A 16,243-nucleotide genomic window follows, 5' to 3' on the forward strand; every position below is an offset into this window, starting at 1 on the left:
TATTTCGTTAAGTATATAGTATCTGTGAAGTTCAGAGGGCACGTGCTCGGGGGGAAATATGTGACGTAAAGAAGAAGACAATGAAGAAAAATGGGGGAGGGGGGGAAGCACAACAAAATGGCATCTGTAGAAGAAAATTACTTGAGACCAGATGGGGATGTTGACGGGCTGAGAACCAGAAAGAAACACTGCTTATTGATCCCCAGAGCTATTATAGCCTGAGGGCACTGGGGCAGGCCGGGGCAGGCTGCAGCAAACTGTGTGGGCGGCATGGTTCCCAGGAGGCAGCTGGGAAGACACCACTGAGCATCTCTCTTATTCCTTTAGCTATTTGGGGACCAAAGGACCAAACTTTATTGCAGATGGGTACCTCAATGTCAAGCAGAGGGGTCATGGAAGAGAATTTCCTTCCTGAAGCATGGGTGTTCTTGAGACAGCTTAGCGTGATTGTCTGAAAAATGTAATGGATAAAACGAAATTTAAAAAGCAAAAAAAGCAGGAAAAATGTTTCAGTGCTTTTTAAAAGAGTAAAATAATAGTTCTTTAATACTTTGAGAGGTGCTTTGTTTATCCTTGTTCAAGTCTATGACACTTTCCTACAGTTTTCTGTATGGTATATCTGCATGGAGTCATTAAGGTGAAAAATTAAATGGGCGGGTATTTGGGTATAGAAACAAAAACATTAAAACACATTCACCGTCAAGTGTGAGAAAACAAGGAATTTTAAAAAGGGATTGACAGAGGCACCTGGGTGGCTCAGTCAGTCATGCGTCCGACTTGGGCTCAGGTCATGATCTCACGATTCGTGGGTTCGAGCCCCGCGCCGGGTTCTGTGCTGACAGCTAGCTCGAGCCTGGAGCTTGCTTCGGATTCTGTGTCCCCCTTTCTCTCTGACCCTTCCCTGCTCACGCTGAATCTCTCTCTCTCAGAAATACATTTTAAAAAACATTAAAATTTTAAAATTTTTTAAAAAAATTATAAAAATTTAAAAAAATAAAAAAGGGACTGACAAAGCAAGATAATTGTGAAAAGTCTGTAAATGCTTCTCCTTCCCCTCTTAGAACCCTAATAATTATACAGAATTTTTTAAAAAGCGAAGTTTAAAATACCTTTAAAATAGAAGAAAGATTAGGAGAAAGCAAATTAGAAAGATTTAAAGGAAAAAAAACTCTATAAATATTAGTGTTACTGCTAAAATCCCAGAAGTTGTAGAGCTGTATTTTTGCAGAGTTTAGACTCAGAGCTAATCCCCTCTTCCTATGGCTCTTGGAAGCCATTGATCCCCAGAGCTAGGCCAACCTTACCCAGATTTGCAGGCTCACTGATACCCACCACTGGTGGAGGCTGTGTCCAAGGTAGAAAAGACTCCCACCAGCCTTTGCCTGCCTCGCCCCAGGATCTAGATGCAGGATCAGATCATCCTCTGTCTGCAAACCCTCAACCCCTTCTGCTTCATAGCCTTCCAAAGACTTCTCAGGCAAGGGGGACCTGGGAACTATCATCCTAAAACAACTAAACACAAACACACACATACACAAGCCTTAAAGAAGAGAGAGAAAATAAACAGTCTTTGAAGTTTTCTGAAAAGAAAACTGTTGAGAAGGTATTTTGAAAAACAAGGATGTTTAAATGATGCTGGTTCAGTTTTTTTTTCAATAAATTTGCACATTTCATAGGACTTTAAATTGTACTGATAGAGAAAATAACTAGGGAAATTATGTTGAAGGCACAAAATTTATCTTTGGTAAACGATTTTAGTGCACTTATAAAATTAAATTAAATTTGAATTAAAAAATTCAAAATCAGAAAAAAGCACTGAGTTATTGAAGAACACAGATTTTAAAGTATAACATATTTTATATAACTTTTTTGCACCTTTAGGAAGACTTATTTTGGCATTCTGCCTGATAGTCCTCTTCTCATTGATGCCCAGTTCATCTGGAAGCCAGGACGTCTCAGATCTACCATTTCTTTCTCTCTTTTTGAATTGTTTAAATTTTATTTAGAAGGACAACTGTCTGGTACTCTTAGGCCTCCTGCTTTATCTTCCATTTTGTTGGTTAACTATTCTTTTTAAAATTGTCTTTTTCTTTATCTTGGCTCCTCCTTTTGGGATGTCCAGAAGAAACCAAAAACAAAGAACAGTTGCAATTCAATACAACTTATCTTTTCACATTCAACTCCCTAAAATTTCTTGCACCTTCTGTAACTATTAGTTGGTGCTTTCTCTGGCTTAACACAAAATAAAATACAGTTTAAAAGAAAAAGTAAAAGGGCACCTGGGTGGCTCAGTCAGTTGAGGGTCCAGCTTCAGCTCAGGTCATGATCTCACGGTTTGTGGGTTCGAGCCCCGCGTCGGGCTCTGTGCTGACAGCTAGCTCATACCCTGGAGCCTGCTTCAGATGCTGTATCTCCCTCTCTCTCTGGCCTTCCCCTACTCACGCTGTCTCTATCTCTCATAAATAAATAAAACATTAAAAATTTTAAAAAATAAATAAAAGAGAAAGAAAGAAACAGAAAGTATTAGAGAAAGCAATGAGAGGTGGAGATACAGAATCAGATATGGAAATTCTAAAACCAATCAAATGTGGTTACAGAAGTAAGGAAAACAGGAAAAAAAAAAACAGATACACAGTAAAAAAAAAAAAAGACTCTTAAAATTGAAGGAGATTTCAGTCCAAAATGACATGTCTAGTACCAAGCAAGTGAGTATCATAGCCAGGACACTTTGGTGAAGTTTCAAAATCCCAGGAATAACATTAAATTCCTAAAAGATTTCATAGACAAAACTCTAGTTCCTTAGAAAAGAATAAATATCAGACATTTCATCAACAACTCTGCCATGAAACAATAGAACAATATGTTTAAGGTCATCAGGAAAAGCTTTCCAAAGTAGTAATTAAATGCCCAACAAAAGTGGCATTCAAAATTAAGGAGAAATAAAGCCAAATAAGATTTGGGTTTGTTTCCAAAAAATTTTTGAAGGAAATATAAATTAATTACTTTATCAATATTCTAACAGCATAAGGAAGAAAGAGAAAGATATAAATAAAAACTGAAAAAAGGGATGAGCAAAGAAACCAATAAAATATAATTAAAAAATTAAAGAGAAACCAGCTAATAGTCACAGAAAAAACTTTTCAAGTGTAAATTTATTGAACAGCAAAAGTAATTTTAGAAAAAAGGGTTTGATTTATTGAACAAATATATTGGTAGAAAATATAGATAAACCTAAGGAAATAGGCTTCTGAATGGGACAAAACAATGATGCTTTGTTTACTTTATAAACTGTAACATAGAAACAGAAATAGTAACTGGAAACAAAGAAACAAAGGAAACACAGAAGCAGCAATTTCAACAAAAGTTGAAGTTACAAGTTTTCCCCCTCACCCTACCCAAATACCCTGAACATGAATGAAATAGCAAACCCCTCCCTCATGGGTTTAATAGCTGTACAAAAGTATCTGGGAAAAGAAAAAGGGAGTACTAAAGTCTCAGAATCCAGAAAACTCCAGCAGATATTCCCACACACACTGAGAAAATTGAGAAACAGGAAAAAAGTATCTATAGACTATAATTGGTGGGTGAGAGGTTAAAAATATTTACCAAGCCCAGCTACACTGCAGCATGTATATCACAGTGTCTTAGGGTAGTTTAATCTCTGAAGAGCTAAGATGTCAAATATAGTAGCCACTATCTATATATGACTATTGAGCTAGTCTGGATTACAATGTACTGATAATATGAGATATGCACCAGCTTTTGGAGACTAAAAAATTTAATAAAAAGCATAAATTATCTCAGGTTTTTATTTTGATTTAAATGTAAAATGTTATTATTTATGATAAATAGGATTATGTAAAATGTATTGTCAAATTTTATTTCACCTGTTTCTTTTCTTTTCTTTTTCTTTTTGTGTAATGTGGCTAGTAGAAAAACCTTAAACTGCTTATGTGATTCATACCACATATCAGATACACATATCAGATGGTGCTATTCTAGAAGTTCAGACATATCTCAGAAATCCTCTTTAGAAACTAGCATTCATTAAGAGGTAGTTAAATAAAAAATGTGGACTTTATATAAGAAAAATGACTGCTTCTCTGATAAATCCATTGTATGAAAAAAGGAGAGGAAATTGAGAAGAATCAAAAAGGCTTATGAAATATGACCAAATTAGATAGTTTATACTGCCTTCAACTTCATTATTTCTTTATCTCTAGTATCATAATAATAATAAAACCCATCTCTTGCATTTTTCATTTCAGATATTATTTTTCAATTCTAAAGTTTCTATTTGATTATTGGGTTTTGCAGTTTCAACTTCTCTGCCTCACATTCCCGTCCATTAACCTGTGGATTGATATTTTCTTTATACCCTTGATTATACCTGTAGTGGGTGTTTTAAGCTCTTGGTTTGCTAATAACAAGATTTTTGTTGCCTCTAAGGCTGTTGCTATTGAGTTTTTGTTTTTCCTGGCTATGAGTCACATTTTCATTCATCCTAAATGTTATATATGTGTGTGTGATAGACAGATAGATAGATAGATAGATAGATAGAGAGATAGAGATGATAGAGATAGAGATGTTGTGACATTATGCTGCTGAATGCTATGATTATGTTGTCTTCCTTTAAGGAGTGTCAATTTTTATTTTAGAAGAAATTGCAGTACTATCTTTTAGGTAGGCCTCATTCAGTTTTGGTTCATGGTTAAGATACATCTACTATAATCCTTATTTTAAGACTAGATTATCTTTTGCCTCAGGGTGTGGCTTTTCTTTTTCTTCAGTTGAATTCTTGTTTTGTTCAACAAGGTGTCTCCACTCTTGCTAGTTGGATGCGTTAGTATCTCTTAGCACTTTGTGACTTATGAAATCTGCATCCAGTTTTTAGTCTCCCAATGGCTGTTCTCTCTCAGGACTCACGTAACTTGCATATGTGTTTTACAATTTGGTCAGAATTCAAGAGGAAACCTATGCAGATTTCTCAGAAACCAGAATCCCTGGGATCTGATTTATGACACTTCCACCTTGCTGGCCTGATGATCTTTAAAATTTGTATTCCATTTCCCAGTACCATAGTTTTCAGAGTACACCAGAAGAGAGGGTGAAGATAGAACTCAAATCAAGTGTTTTCCTTCCTCAGGATCATAGCCATGCACTATCTGCTTTCCAGTGCCTCAAAAAAAAAATTGCTTCATATTGTCTATCAAGTTTTACAATTGTTCATGGTTGGAAAGAGCCACAGTAAGAATCCAAATGGACTAAATGCCCCAATAAAAAAACATACGATGATGGAATGGACAGAAAAGCAAGATCCATCTGTATTCTTCCTACAATAGATTCAGTTCAGAGCTAAAAATTTGTGCAAATTGAAAATGAAAGGGTGGAAAAGAATTTCATGCAAATGGAAGTGAAAGAAAGCCAGGATAACAATACTTATAAAGGACAAAATAGATTTACAACATAGACTGTAACAAAAGTAAAGGAATTACACTATATACTCATAAATAGAACAATCCAACAAGAAGATACAAAATCATAAATATTTATGCACCCAACTTGAAGACACTCAAATATATAAAGCAGCTAATTACAAACATAAAGGAAATGAACAATATTAATAGAATAATAGTAAGGGACTTTAATATTCTATTTATATCAATGGATAAATCATCCAAACAGAAAATCAACAAGCAAACAGTGGCTTTGAATACACATTGGATCATAGAGATCTAACAGATATATTCAGAACATTCCATCCTAAAACAGAAGAATACACATTCTTTTCAAGTTCACATGGAACATTTTCCAGAATAGATTACATGTTAGGCTCCACAAGTTTCAACAAATTTAGAAAGATTGAAGTCATACCATGCATGTTTTCCAGCAAAAATTTTTCTATGAAACTAGAAATCAACCACAAGAAAAAATCTGGAAAGGACAGAAATACATGGAGGTTAAATAACATGGTACTAAAAACTATGAATATGTCAACCAAGAAATAAAAGAGGAAGTCAAAAATACATGGAAACAAATGAAAATGAAATCACAACAGTACAAAATCTTTGGGATGTAGCAAAAACTGTTCTAAGAGGAAAGTTTTAAGCAATTCAGGACTACCACAGAAAGCAAGAAAAGTGTCAAATAAACTACCTAGACTTACACCTGAAGAGCTAAAAAAAAGAATAACAAAACCAAAACCAGTTGAAGGAAGGAAATAATAAAGATTAGAGCAGAAATGAACAAAATAGAAACTTAAAAGGACTAGAAGAGATCAATGAAATCAGGAAACAATTCTCTGCAAAGATCAACAAAATTGGTAAATCTTTACCCAGGCTCAAAAAAAGGAGGTGGAGGGGGAGAGGTCTCAAATAAACAAAATAAAAAATCAAAGAGGAAAAACAACAATGGATGCCACCAAAATACAAAGAGAAGATTATGGAAAATTATATGGTAACAAATTGGGCAATGTAGAAGAAATGGATAAATTCCTAGAAATATATAACCTACCAAAACAGAAGCAGGAAGAAGTTAAAAAAAAATTGAACAGACTGATTACCAACAATGAAATTGAATCAATAATCAAAAACTTTCAATGGTCAAAGGTCCAGGACCATATGGCTTCTCAGGTGAATTCTATGAAACATTAAAGAGTTAATATCTATACCTCTCAACTATTCCCAAAAGATAAAAGATGAAGGAAAATTTCCAAATTTGTCCAATGAGGACTGTATTATCCTGATACCAAAACCAGAGAAAGACACTAAAAGGAGAGAGAGAGAATTTATAAGCCAATATTTCTGATGAAAATATTACCAGTCTGAATCCAACAATACATTCAATAAATTATTCACTGTAACTATTTGGGATGCAATGGTGGTTTGATATTTGCAAATCAATCAACATGATACATTAAACAAGAGAAAAGATAAAAACCATATTAACATTTGATTAGATGCAGGAAAAGCATTTGACAAAGTACAACATCCATTTATGGTAAAAACCCTCAACAAAGAGGCCTAGAGGGAACATACCTCTATGTAATGAAGGCCATTTTGAAAAACTCACAACTAACATCATATGCAATGGTAAAAAACAGAGATTTTATCCTAAGATCAAGAAAAAGATAAGGATGTCCACTCTCAGCAATTATATTCAACATAGTACTGGAAGTCTAGCCACAGCAATCAGACAAGAAAAAGAAATAAAAAGGCATCAAAATTGGTAAGGAAGAAGAAACTTTCATTATTTGCAATTACTTGATACTATATATAGAATACCCCAAAGATTCCATCAAAAATTACTAGAACTGTTAAATGAATTCAGTAAGGTCACAGGATAAAAAAATCAATGTGCAGAAATCTGTTGCATTTCCATATACTAAAAATGAAGCAGTAGAAAAAAAATTAAGAAAACAAACCCATTTACAATTCCACCAAAAATAATAAAATACCTAGGAATAAACTTAAGCAAGGAGGTGAAATACTTGCACTCTGAAAACTATAAAATATTGATGAAAGAATTTCAAGATGACACAAAGAAATGGAAACGTATTTCATGCTCATGGATTAGAACAAATATTGTTAAAATATCCATACTACCGAAACAATCTACAGGTTGAAAAGCAATCACTATCAAAATATCAACAGCATTTTTTCACATAAGTATAAGAAATAATTCTAAAATTTTCATGAAAATGCAAAAGACAGTAAAGGGCCAAGGCAATCTTGGAAAAGAACAAAACTCTAAGTATCACCATCTCAGATTTCAAGATATAGTCCAAAGTTGTAGTAATGAAAACAGTATGGTACCAGCAAAAAAATAGACATATAGATCAATAGAACAAAACAGCGACCTCAGAAATAAACCCACAATTAATCTTTGATACAGGAGGCAAGAATATACAATGAGAAAAAAGCAGTCTGTTCAACAAATGGTGTTGGGGAAGTTGGATAACTACAGGCAAAAGAATAAAACTGGACCTTTCTCATATCATACACAAAAATAAACTCAAAGTAAATTAAAGACCTAAATGTGAGATCAGAAAACATAAAAATCCTAGAAGAGATCACAGACAGTAATTTCTGTGACATTGGCTATAGCAATATTTTTCTAGATATGTCTTCTGAGGCAAAGGGACCAAATGCAAAATCAAACTGTTTCAACTACATCAAAATATAAAGTTTCTGCACAGCTAAGGAAAATAAACAAAGCAAAACAAAACACAAACAAAACAAACAAAATACCTAAAAGACAAACTACTGAATGGGAGAAATATTTGCAAATGATATATATAACAAAGGTTTAGCATCAAAAACATATCAAAAACTCATACAACTCAACACCAAAAAATAATCCAATTAAAAATGGAGAAGACATGAACAGACATTTCTCCAAAGAAAACACGCAGATGGTCAATAAACACATGAAAGGATGCTCAACATCATTCATTATCACGGAAATACAAATCAAAACTACAATGAGATATTACCTCATACCTGTCAAAATAGGTAAAATAAAAATTACAGCAAACAGCAACTGTTGGCAAGGATGCAGAGAAAAAAGGAACCCTCATGCACTTTTGATAGGAATGCAAAGTGGGACAGCCACTGTGGAAAACAATATGCAAGTTTCTCTAAAAATTAAAAGTAGAATTACTTTTTTTTTTAAATAGATTTAATTTTTATTCTTTAATAATTACCTCAACCTTTATAAGTTTGCCAGGCAGTTATAATGATCCCTGCTGGATAGATGAGATTGATGTATCCAGGGTTCAACAATTCATTAGTGGAAGTTCCATGGCTTCAGATTCCAGGCCCTCCCCCCCCCACACCCACACCCCATTACCCCTAGTCAGCCTTGTAGACTTTTATAGAATGGGCCTCACTGTCCAGCACAAAAAGAGAGTTCTCCTTGGTGAAGGTCAGTGCCACAGGATGGGAAAGACCATGGGTGATCATGGGCTTCAGGACTGGAAACTCCTCAGATTTTCCTAAGCACAGGACAGCCTGACTAGAAGTATCGGCAACGATCACATTCCCCTGGTGATCAAAGGTCACCGCGGAGGCAGTTATTCTGGAAGGGAAAAAGAGGCTCAGCCCAAAGGTATCCACCTGGCCGATGAGCTGCATGCTTGGGCTGAACACCTTCACCGTGGTGCCTCCAGGCCCCGGCCCCAGAGGGTAGTCCAGGACGGCAATGGCCCCAGTGAGCCACGACACGGCCACCCCTCTGGGATTGCTCAGATGAACTTGCAACTTCTGGGTCCTCCAGAGGATCCCTTCTGGAAAGTCGACTTCCAGCAGATGCAGGGACCCTGCCTCTGCATCAGTTACCACGACCCCATTCTGAGGGGTGGTAATTCACTAGTAAACAGTAATTCAACCAGTAATTCAACTACTGCGTGTTTACCCATAGAATACAAAAACACAAATTCAAAAAGATATATGTAACCCTATGTTTATTGCAGCATTTTTACAGGAACAAAATTATGAAAACAGCCCATGTCCATCAATAGATGAATGGATAAAATAAATTATTATATACATTAGTAGATAAATTATTATAAATATAAACATAAACCTAAACATACAATGGAATATTATTCAGCCATGAAAAGAATAAAATCTTGCCATTTGCAGTAACATGGATGAACCTAGAGGATATAATGCTGAGTGAAATAAGTCAGAGAAAGACAAATGCCCTATGATCTTATTTATATGTGGAATTTAAGAAACAAAACAAAGAAAACAAAGACAAACTAAAAAACAGACTCAACTTTAGAAAACAAACTGATGGTCACCAGAGGGAAGGTGTGTGGGAGCATGGGTGAAATAGATGAAAGGAAATAAGAGTACAATTATTATAATGAACACTAAGTAGTGTACAGAATTGTTGAATCAGCATATTGCACACATGAAACCAATATAACACGGTTTAACTATTCTCACATTAAAATTAAAAAAAAAGAAATTGATAACTTATTTTGAAAATTGTACTTGTAGTTAAAGAACCTTCCCACAAAGAAAACTTCAGGCACAAATTACTTCCATGTGAATTCTGTGATTCTGCCAAACATTTAAGAGGGAATATATCCATTCTACACAAAGTCTTACAGGAAGGAAATCAACCAAGCAGGGAAATCTTCAATTTATTCAGTGAGTTGATCTTTACTCTGAAACAAGAATCAAAGATATTACAGAAAAATTAAAACTATTGGTGAATATTACATATGAGCCTACATGCAAAATTGTAAACAAAGTTTAGCAAATCTAATACAACAATATATAAAAAGACTATAAAAAATGACCCAGTGGGGTTAATTCCAGGACTAAAAATTTATCTTAATATTTTAAAAGCAATCAAAGTAATTTATCATAACAGAAAGCTATAAAGGAGAAAATGTGGTGGTTTTATGTAGAAAAGGCATTTGAAAAAGCTAACATCCATTCTGAAATAAAAAATCTCAGGAAACAAGTAACATTAAGACCTCTTCACCTGGTAAGCGACATCTATGAAAATTGATAGCTAACTTTATACTTAATGGTGAAGGACTAAGTGCTACCACCTTTAACATAAGGACAAGACTAGGATTTCTGCTTTTATCACCTCTTGCCAGCACTATGTTGAAGTTTCTAGCCAGTACAATAAAGCAAAAATAAGATATGAAGCTCATACAGATTGGAAAGCAAAAGTAAAATTGTATTTATTTAGAGTTAATAATACCATCTATGTAGAACATTCTGTTAAATCAAAAAAGACTCTGGGGCGCCTGGGTGGCTTAGTTGGTTAAGCGACCGACTTTCGCTTAGGTCATGATCTCATGGTTTGTGGGTTCGAGCCCCGCGTCGGGCTCTGTGCTGACTGCCAGCTCAGAGCCTGGAGCCTGTTTCAGTCTGTGACTCCCTCTCTCTCTGACCCTCCCCTGCTCACGCTGTCTCTCTCTCTGTTGCCTAGAAATAATAAAAAACAAAAACAAACAAAAAAAACAATTATTTAAAAAAAAAAATAAATCAAAAAAGACTCTTAAAACGAATTAGTAATATAACTAAGGGATAAAAACAAAACCAGTTTAAAAAAGGGCAAAATATTCAAAGATATGTTGCCACAGGAGAGATAGGGATGGCAAATAAGTACAGGCACCGGAGTCCCGCACCAGCTGGTCCAGTGGTCCCTGAAGGAAGGACGGAGTTGGCACGAAGGAATGGACACAGACAGCTCGAGTGAACCAGTCTGGACAGTTTATTGATTCTTCAGCAAGCTTGTATATGCTTTCTACTTCCTGTATGTTTGTGTCAAGCTTTTGTTTTCATTCTCAGAATGTTTTTCAGGGAATTCATCCATGAGGAAACTTTCTGGTTATTCTCTTGCATTTCTGCTCTTTTACTTTTTAGAGTTAATCTTCAATCTTACTATTTCTATGCCTTACAAGCTAGAGGGTTAATTCTGTTTTCTATGTTGCTAGTTTCATTTGTTACAGCTGAGACAGGTAGAGGCTATTCTTTAGGGAAATTGAAGCGTGACTGCTTTCTTAGTATCTACCCTTTCGGTAACCTTTTCCAGGGACATGTTTTCTTTACAGTGCATTTAATGATCAACTAACTGCTAAGACATAGGGAAAGGCCCAGTAAGAAAAATAAGCTGATTGAATAGCAGAAGGGCTATCAGTAGCTTTACTTTCAGAGAACCGCTGTGCGATCTTCTCTTGTGGACCCCCTGGGCTGTGCCATCAGGTGGGTGATGAAGTTTGGCTCCCGACATACATGAAAGATGAAACACAATATTTCATTTGGAAATGTTCATTAAAACCACAATGTGTCACTACATTCTTATTAAATTGGCTAAATTTACGAAGACTGTCATACCAGTTGTTGGTAAGCATGTGGAGGTACTGGAACTCTCTTAGAGTCTTAGTGGGAATATGAAATGGCATAAACACTTTGAAAAACACTTTATCATTTTCTTAAGAATTTGAATATAGAACTACCACATTCTAGTTATTCCAATCTTAGATATTTGCCTATGAGAAATGAAAGCATCTGTCCATACAAAGACCTCTACATGAATGTTTATAGCAGCTTAATCAAGTTAAAACAAAAAAGAAATACTGAAATAAATTAAGAGAAAAATTCAAAAGAAACAAGTAAGAGCAACATATAAACACAAAGTAAAGTTTTCAGACTGAAGGAATAAATAAAGATGGAAGTAGGAACTAGTACCTATCAATATCACTCATTATTCCTATTCGTTTCTATTCTCCGAACTCGGTCATGGCATTCATTCATTAAAGATATTGGTTTATAGGGGTGCCTGGGTGGCTCAGTTGGTTAAGCGTCCAACTTCAGCTCAGGTCATGATCTCACGGTAAGTGAGTTCGAGCCCCATTGGGCTCTTTGCTGACAGCTTAGAGCCTGGAGACTGTTTCAGATTCTGTGCCTCCCTCTCTCTGCCCCTCCCCTACTTGTGCTCTGTCTCTCTTGCTCTCAAAAATAAATAAAATATAAAAAGAATTAATAAAAACAAAAAATCTATTGGTTTATTATTTTCTCCACCATAAATCCTGCCACTTTGGATGTCTTGAAGACAATTGGTGAACAATTTTCTCAATTATATAGAATAGACATTATAAATACAATATTTATACAATTTATATATTTTCTGTATAAAATTTCATTTAATATGTGTGTATTTGATAACATATTTAATAATAACCTGTTAAATTATATATTTTACTTTCATTAGTATATTTAAAGGCAAAAATGTTGAGCAAAGTATATGCCTTATTTAGGGTGAAACATATGGGAATTAAGTCATCGACACTTTAGGTATAATCCCTTTCTTATCTAAATCCAAGTATGGTTGGTAAGTACTTACTCATTCTTGAGTAAATGTGGGAACCCAACACCATAAGCATTAGGAAAGAATTGGAAAATAGAATCCTATATAGAATTCTATATCTTCAGGGTAGAATCTTAGCTGTCACATATCTTCACTTTGGTACAGAAGTGTGTTGTTTAGAAAAATATAGTCAAATGTCAATGATGAGTCCCAAATATATTGTGGTAAAATATAAAATATGGTTAAGCAGTTATGTACAAGAATTTAATGGTAATATATCGGTGAAGTAATGGCACAAAATACAGGAGCAGTTCTACAAAATGGTAGGTGGATGAAAGCTTAGAAGAAAATTGTCTAGTTGCCTACCCTTCAATTTTAAGTTCTTTGTGAGTTTATAAGCTTTGCATTTATATAGCATAGCATGCACAGATGATGCAGAAAATAGACCTATTAGGTATAAACCAGAATATGTATCCATATATGAGGAGGAGAAATATACAGCATTTTAAACTAACACTTGTTTCCTTCCCTTAACCCTAAGAATCTGAAAAGAGTAAGTATGTTAATATGGTGCCTACTAGATGAGACGGGGATTTAAAACTATTGCATTTAAATCTCAAAAAAGATGGTACCATCTGACACCTATAGTTATACAGGTTTATAGCAGATATAGAGGTAAAATTCTATTAAAGAAATGCAGTGCAATCAAAGCCAAATTATGGAAAGAGCCAAAATGCCCATCAACTGATGAGTGGATAAAGAAGCTGATATATATATATATATATGTATATATATATATATATATATATATATATGTATATATGTATGAGTGTGTATATATATGCATATATATGTATATATGCAATGGAATATTACTTAGCCATAAAAAAGAATGAAATCTTGTTCTTTGCAATGATGTGGATGGAACTAGAGTATTAGACTAGTGAAATAAATCAGTCAGAGAAGGACCAATATCGGGGTACCTGGGTGTCTTAGTCAGTTAAGTGACCAGCTTTGGCTCAGGTCATGATCTCTTCCTGGGTTCAAACTATGTTGGACTCTGTGCTGACAGCTCTGAGCCTGAAGCCTGATTTGGATTCTGTCTCTCTCTTTGTTAAAAAATAAACATTAAAAAAATTAAAAAGACAAATACCTATGATTTCACTCAGATGTAGAATCTAAGAAACACAGGCAAACCAAGAAACATACGCTTAACTATAGAGAACGAGTTGATGGTTCCAGAAGGGAAGTGGTCAGGGACATGGGTTAAATAGGTGATAGGTATTAAGGAGGACATTCATGATGAGCATCTAGTGTTGTATATAAGTGATGAAATCAGTAAATTCTACACCTGAAACTAATACTGCACTGTATGTTAACAACTGGAATTTAAATAGAAACTAGGAAAAAATAAAATAAGATCAATTTAGTTAAAAAAAACCTGAAAGGATAGTCTTCTAGAATTCATTCTGAAAAATTAGAGCCCATAGTAATAGGCTGATATTACAAACAAGATTCCAGCTGTGGAGCATTTGAATGAGAAACACCTCTGGCCTCTCAGCTACTATAGGCCTGGCAGAGATGTAACCAGAGCTCTATCTGGTGTCACAGGGAAGGATCACAGGAGCAGAATTGCTGTTCCCCAATCCAGCAGTCTAGGTACCTGTGACTCATATATAAGTCATAACTGGTCTTCAGATCACAATTATACTATCTGTACATGGATGTGTATACACAAATGTTCACACACATATACACACTCACTGCAGAAAAAAAACCCCTACATTATTTAAACATGTATTCATTTACATATGTAAAAATTGTATGAAAACATTGTTATTTCTAATTCCCCTCCCCTCGACTGATAACATATTTTAAATAGTAGAAAAGGCCCTATAAAAATACATTGCATTATTATTCCCTTAAGGAAATGTTTGGGGTATGGCAAGAAGTATTCTGGGAAACACAGATAAGAAAATGACTAAGATGAAGCCCTTTATCCTAAATAGTCCACACTCCAGTGGGAAAAAGAATAATTTTAATGTGGAAGATCTGAATGTTGGTTGGTAACAGTGGTTGTGGGTTAATCAGGAAGATTTTTAAGAGGAGGGAGCAGATAATTACAATAGGCGCTGAATTGGAAATCTTGGCTTTGTCATGGAAAAGTAATCTACACTAACACTATTGAAAAAATGTTGTTTTGTTTTTGTTATACTCTTTCTTGTAGCTTTATATGCTTTCTGGGTTTTCTTTTTATTTAATTCTTAACGTAATGTAGTTTATTATTCATTTAATAATTTAATTTAAAAATAAGTTACTTTGGGAGTAAGGTGACTAACTTACTTATTAAGGTCCTGTAGCAACTCTGCCATGGAATCCAACCAGTCCATATGTCCCTGGACATATAGTTTTCTCTCCTAGGGTGGCTTTAGTTTTGGAAACATAGAAATAAACTACACTGCAGGACACCAACTTTTTTGAGGAGCATTTTCTTTATTTATAACTGAAAAATGTGTACTTTTATTTTACGAGAAACTATTTTTCTAACCAATGTGTGAAATTTACACATAAAAATCTATATATACCTGCATTCAAATAGTGAATATAACCCTACTATTTATTGCTTGAAAGAACACTGGATTGTACTAGCCATCAGACAGTCCTTTAAATTTCTTTTTATTTTCAGTAAGTATACTGTATATGTTGAAAAATCATGTATATTAGAAATCACATGCTTGAAATTTTATTTTCTCTGTAGTTGCATTTTCTTTCCCAGTAGTCTCATTTACAAAAGGAGTAGTAGGCTCATTCCAGATTATTGTGTCTTCTGATGTTTGATTTTGGCCTGGGGGGGGGGTCTCATGGCTGTCTTGCCAAACTTTCCTTAGACTGTATGAATGCACAGTGGTCTAGAATATTTCCACATAGTCTTCTTTCCCTCTTTCTTCACTCAAAGTCAAATATAATGTATGTAAAATACACATCATACAAATACTATGTATAGATGCTACTTATTTTAGTATTCCTGTGTGAGTATGTGTGTGTGCACACATATTGTCAATGAAAACAGGCAGTAAGTTGGAAGTTTGTTTTGTAGGTTGGGGCATAGATAATTATTGGGAGAAAATGGTACCTCAATATCAAAGATTTCATTGGAAGCAACCTAGGAAAATATCCTGTCAAGAGAAATGTTTTTTGTAATAGGTACAACAATGTAGGCATTTTAAAAATATGAAGAGAATTATACCTACAACCGAGTTGGATAGTTACTGTTGTTGTACTGATATTCTGCAGAAGGATGCCTAGACTGTGGGATGATAACATACAGTTAATGGCTAAGTCTGAGAACCAGAGAGCTCTTTCATAGCTTATAAAGTGACCTTTATCTTCTGAAGTGTATTGC

The sequence above is a fragment of the Crocuta crocuta genome, unplaced genomic scaffold, assembly GCF_008692635.1.
Source record: "Crocuta crocuta isolate KB4526 unplaced genomic scaffold, BGI_CrCroc_1.0 scaffold247, whole genome shotgun sequence".
Taxonomy (NCBI): Eukaryota; Metazoa; Chordata; class Mammalia; order Carnivora; family Hyaenidae; genus Crocuta; species Crocuta crocuta.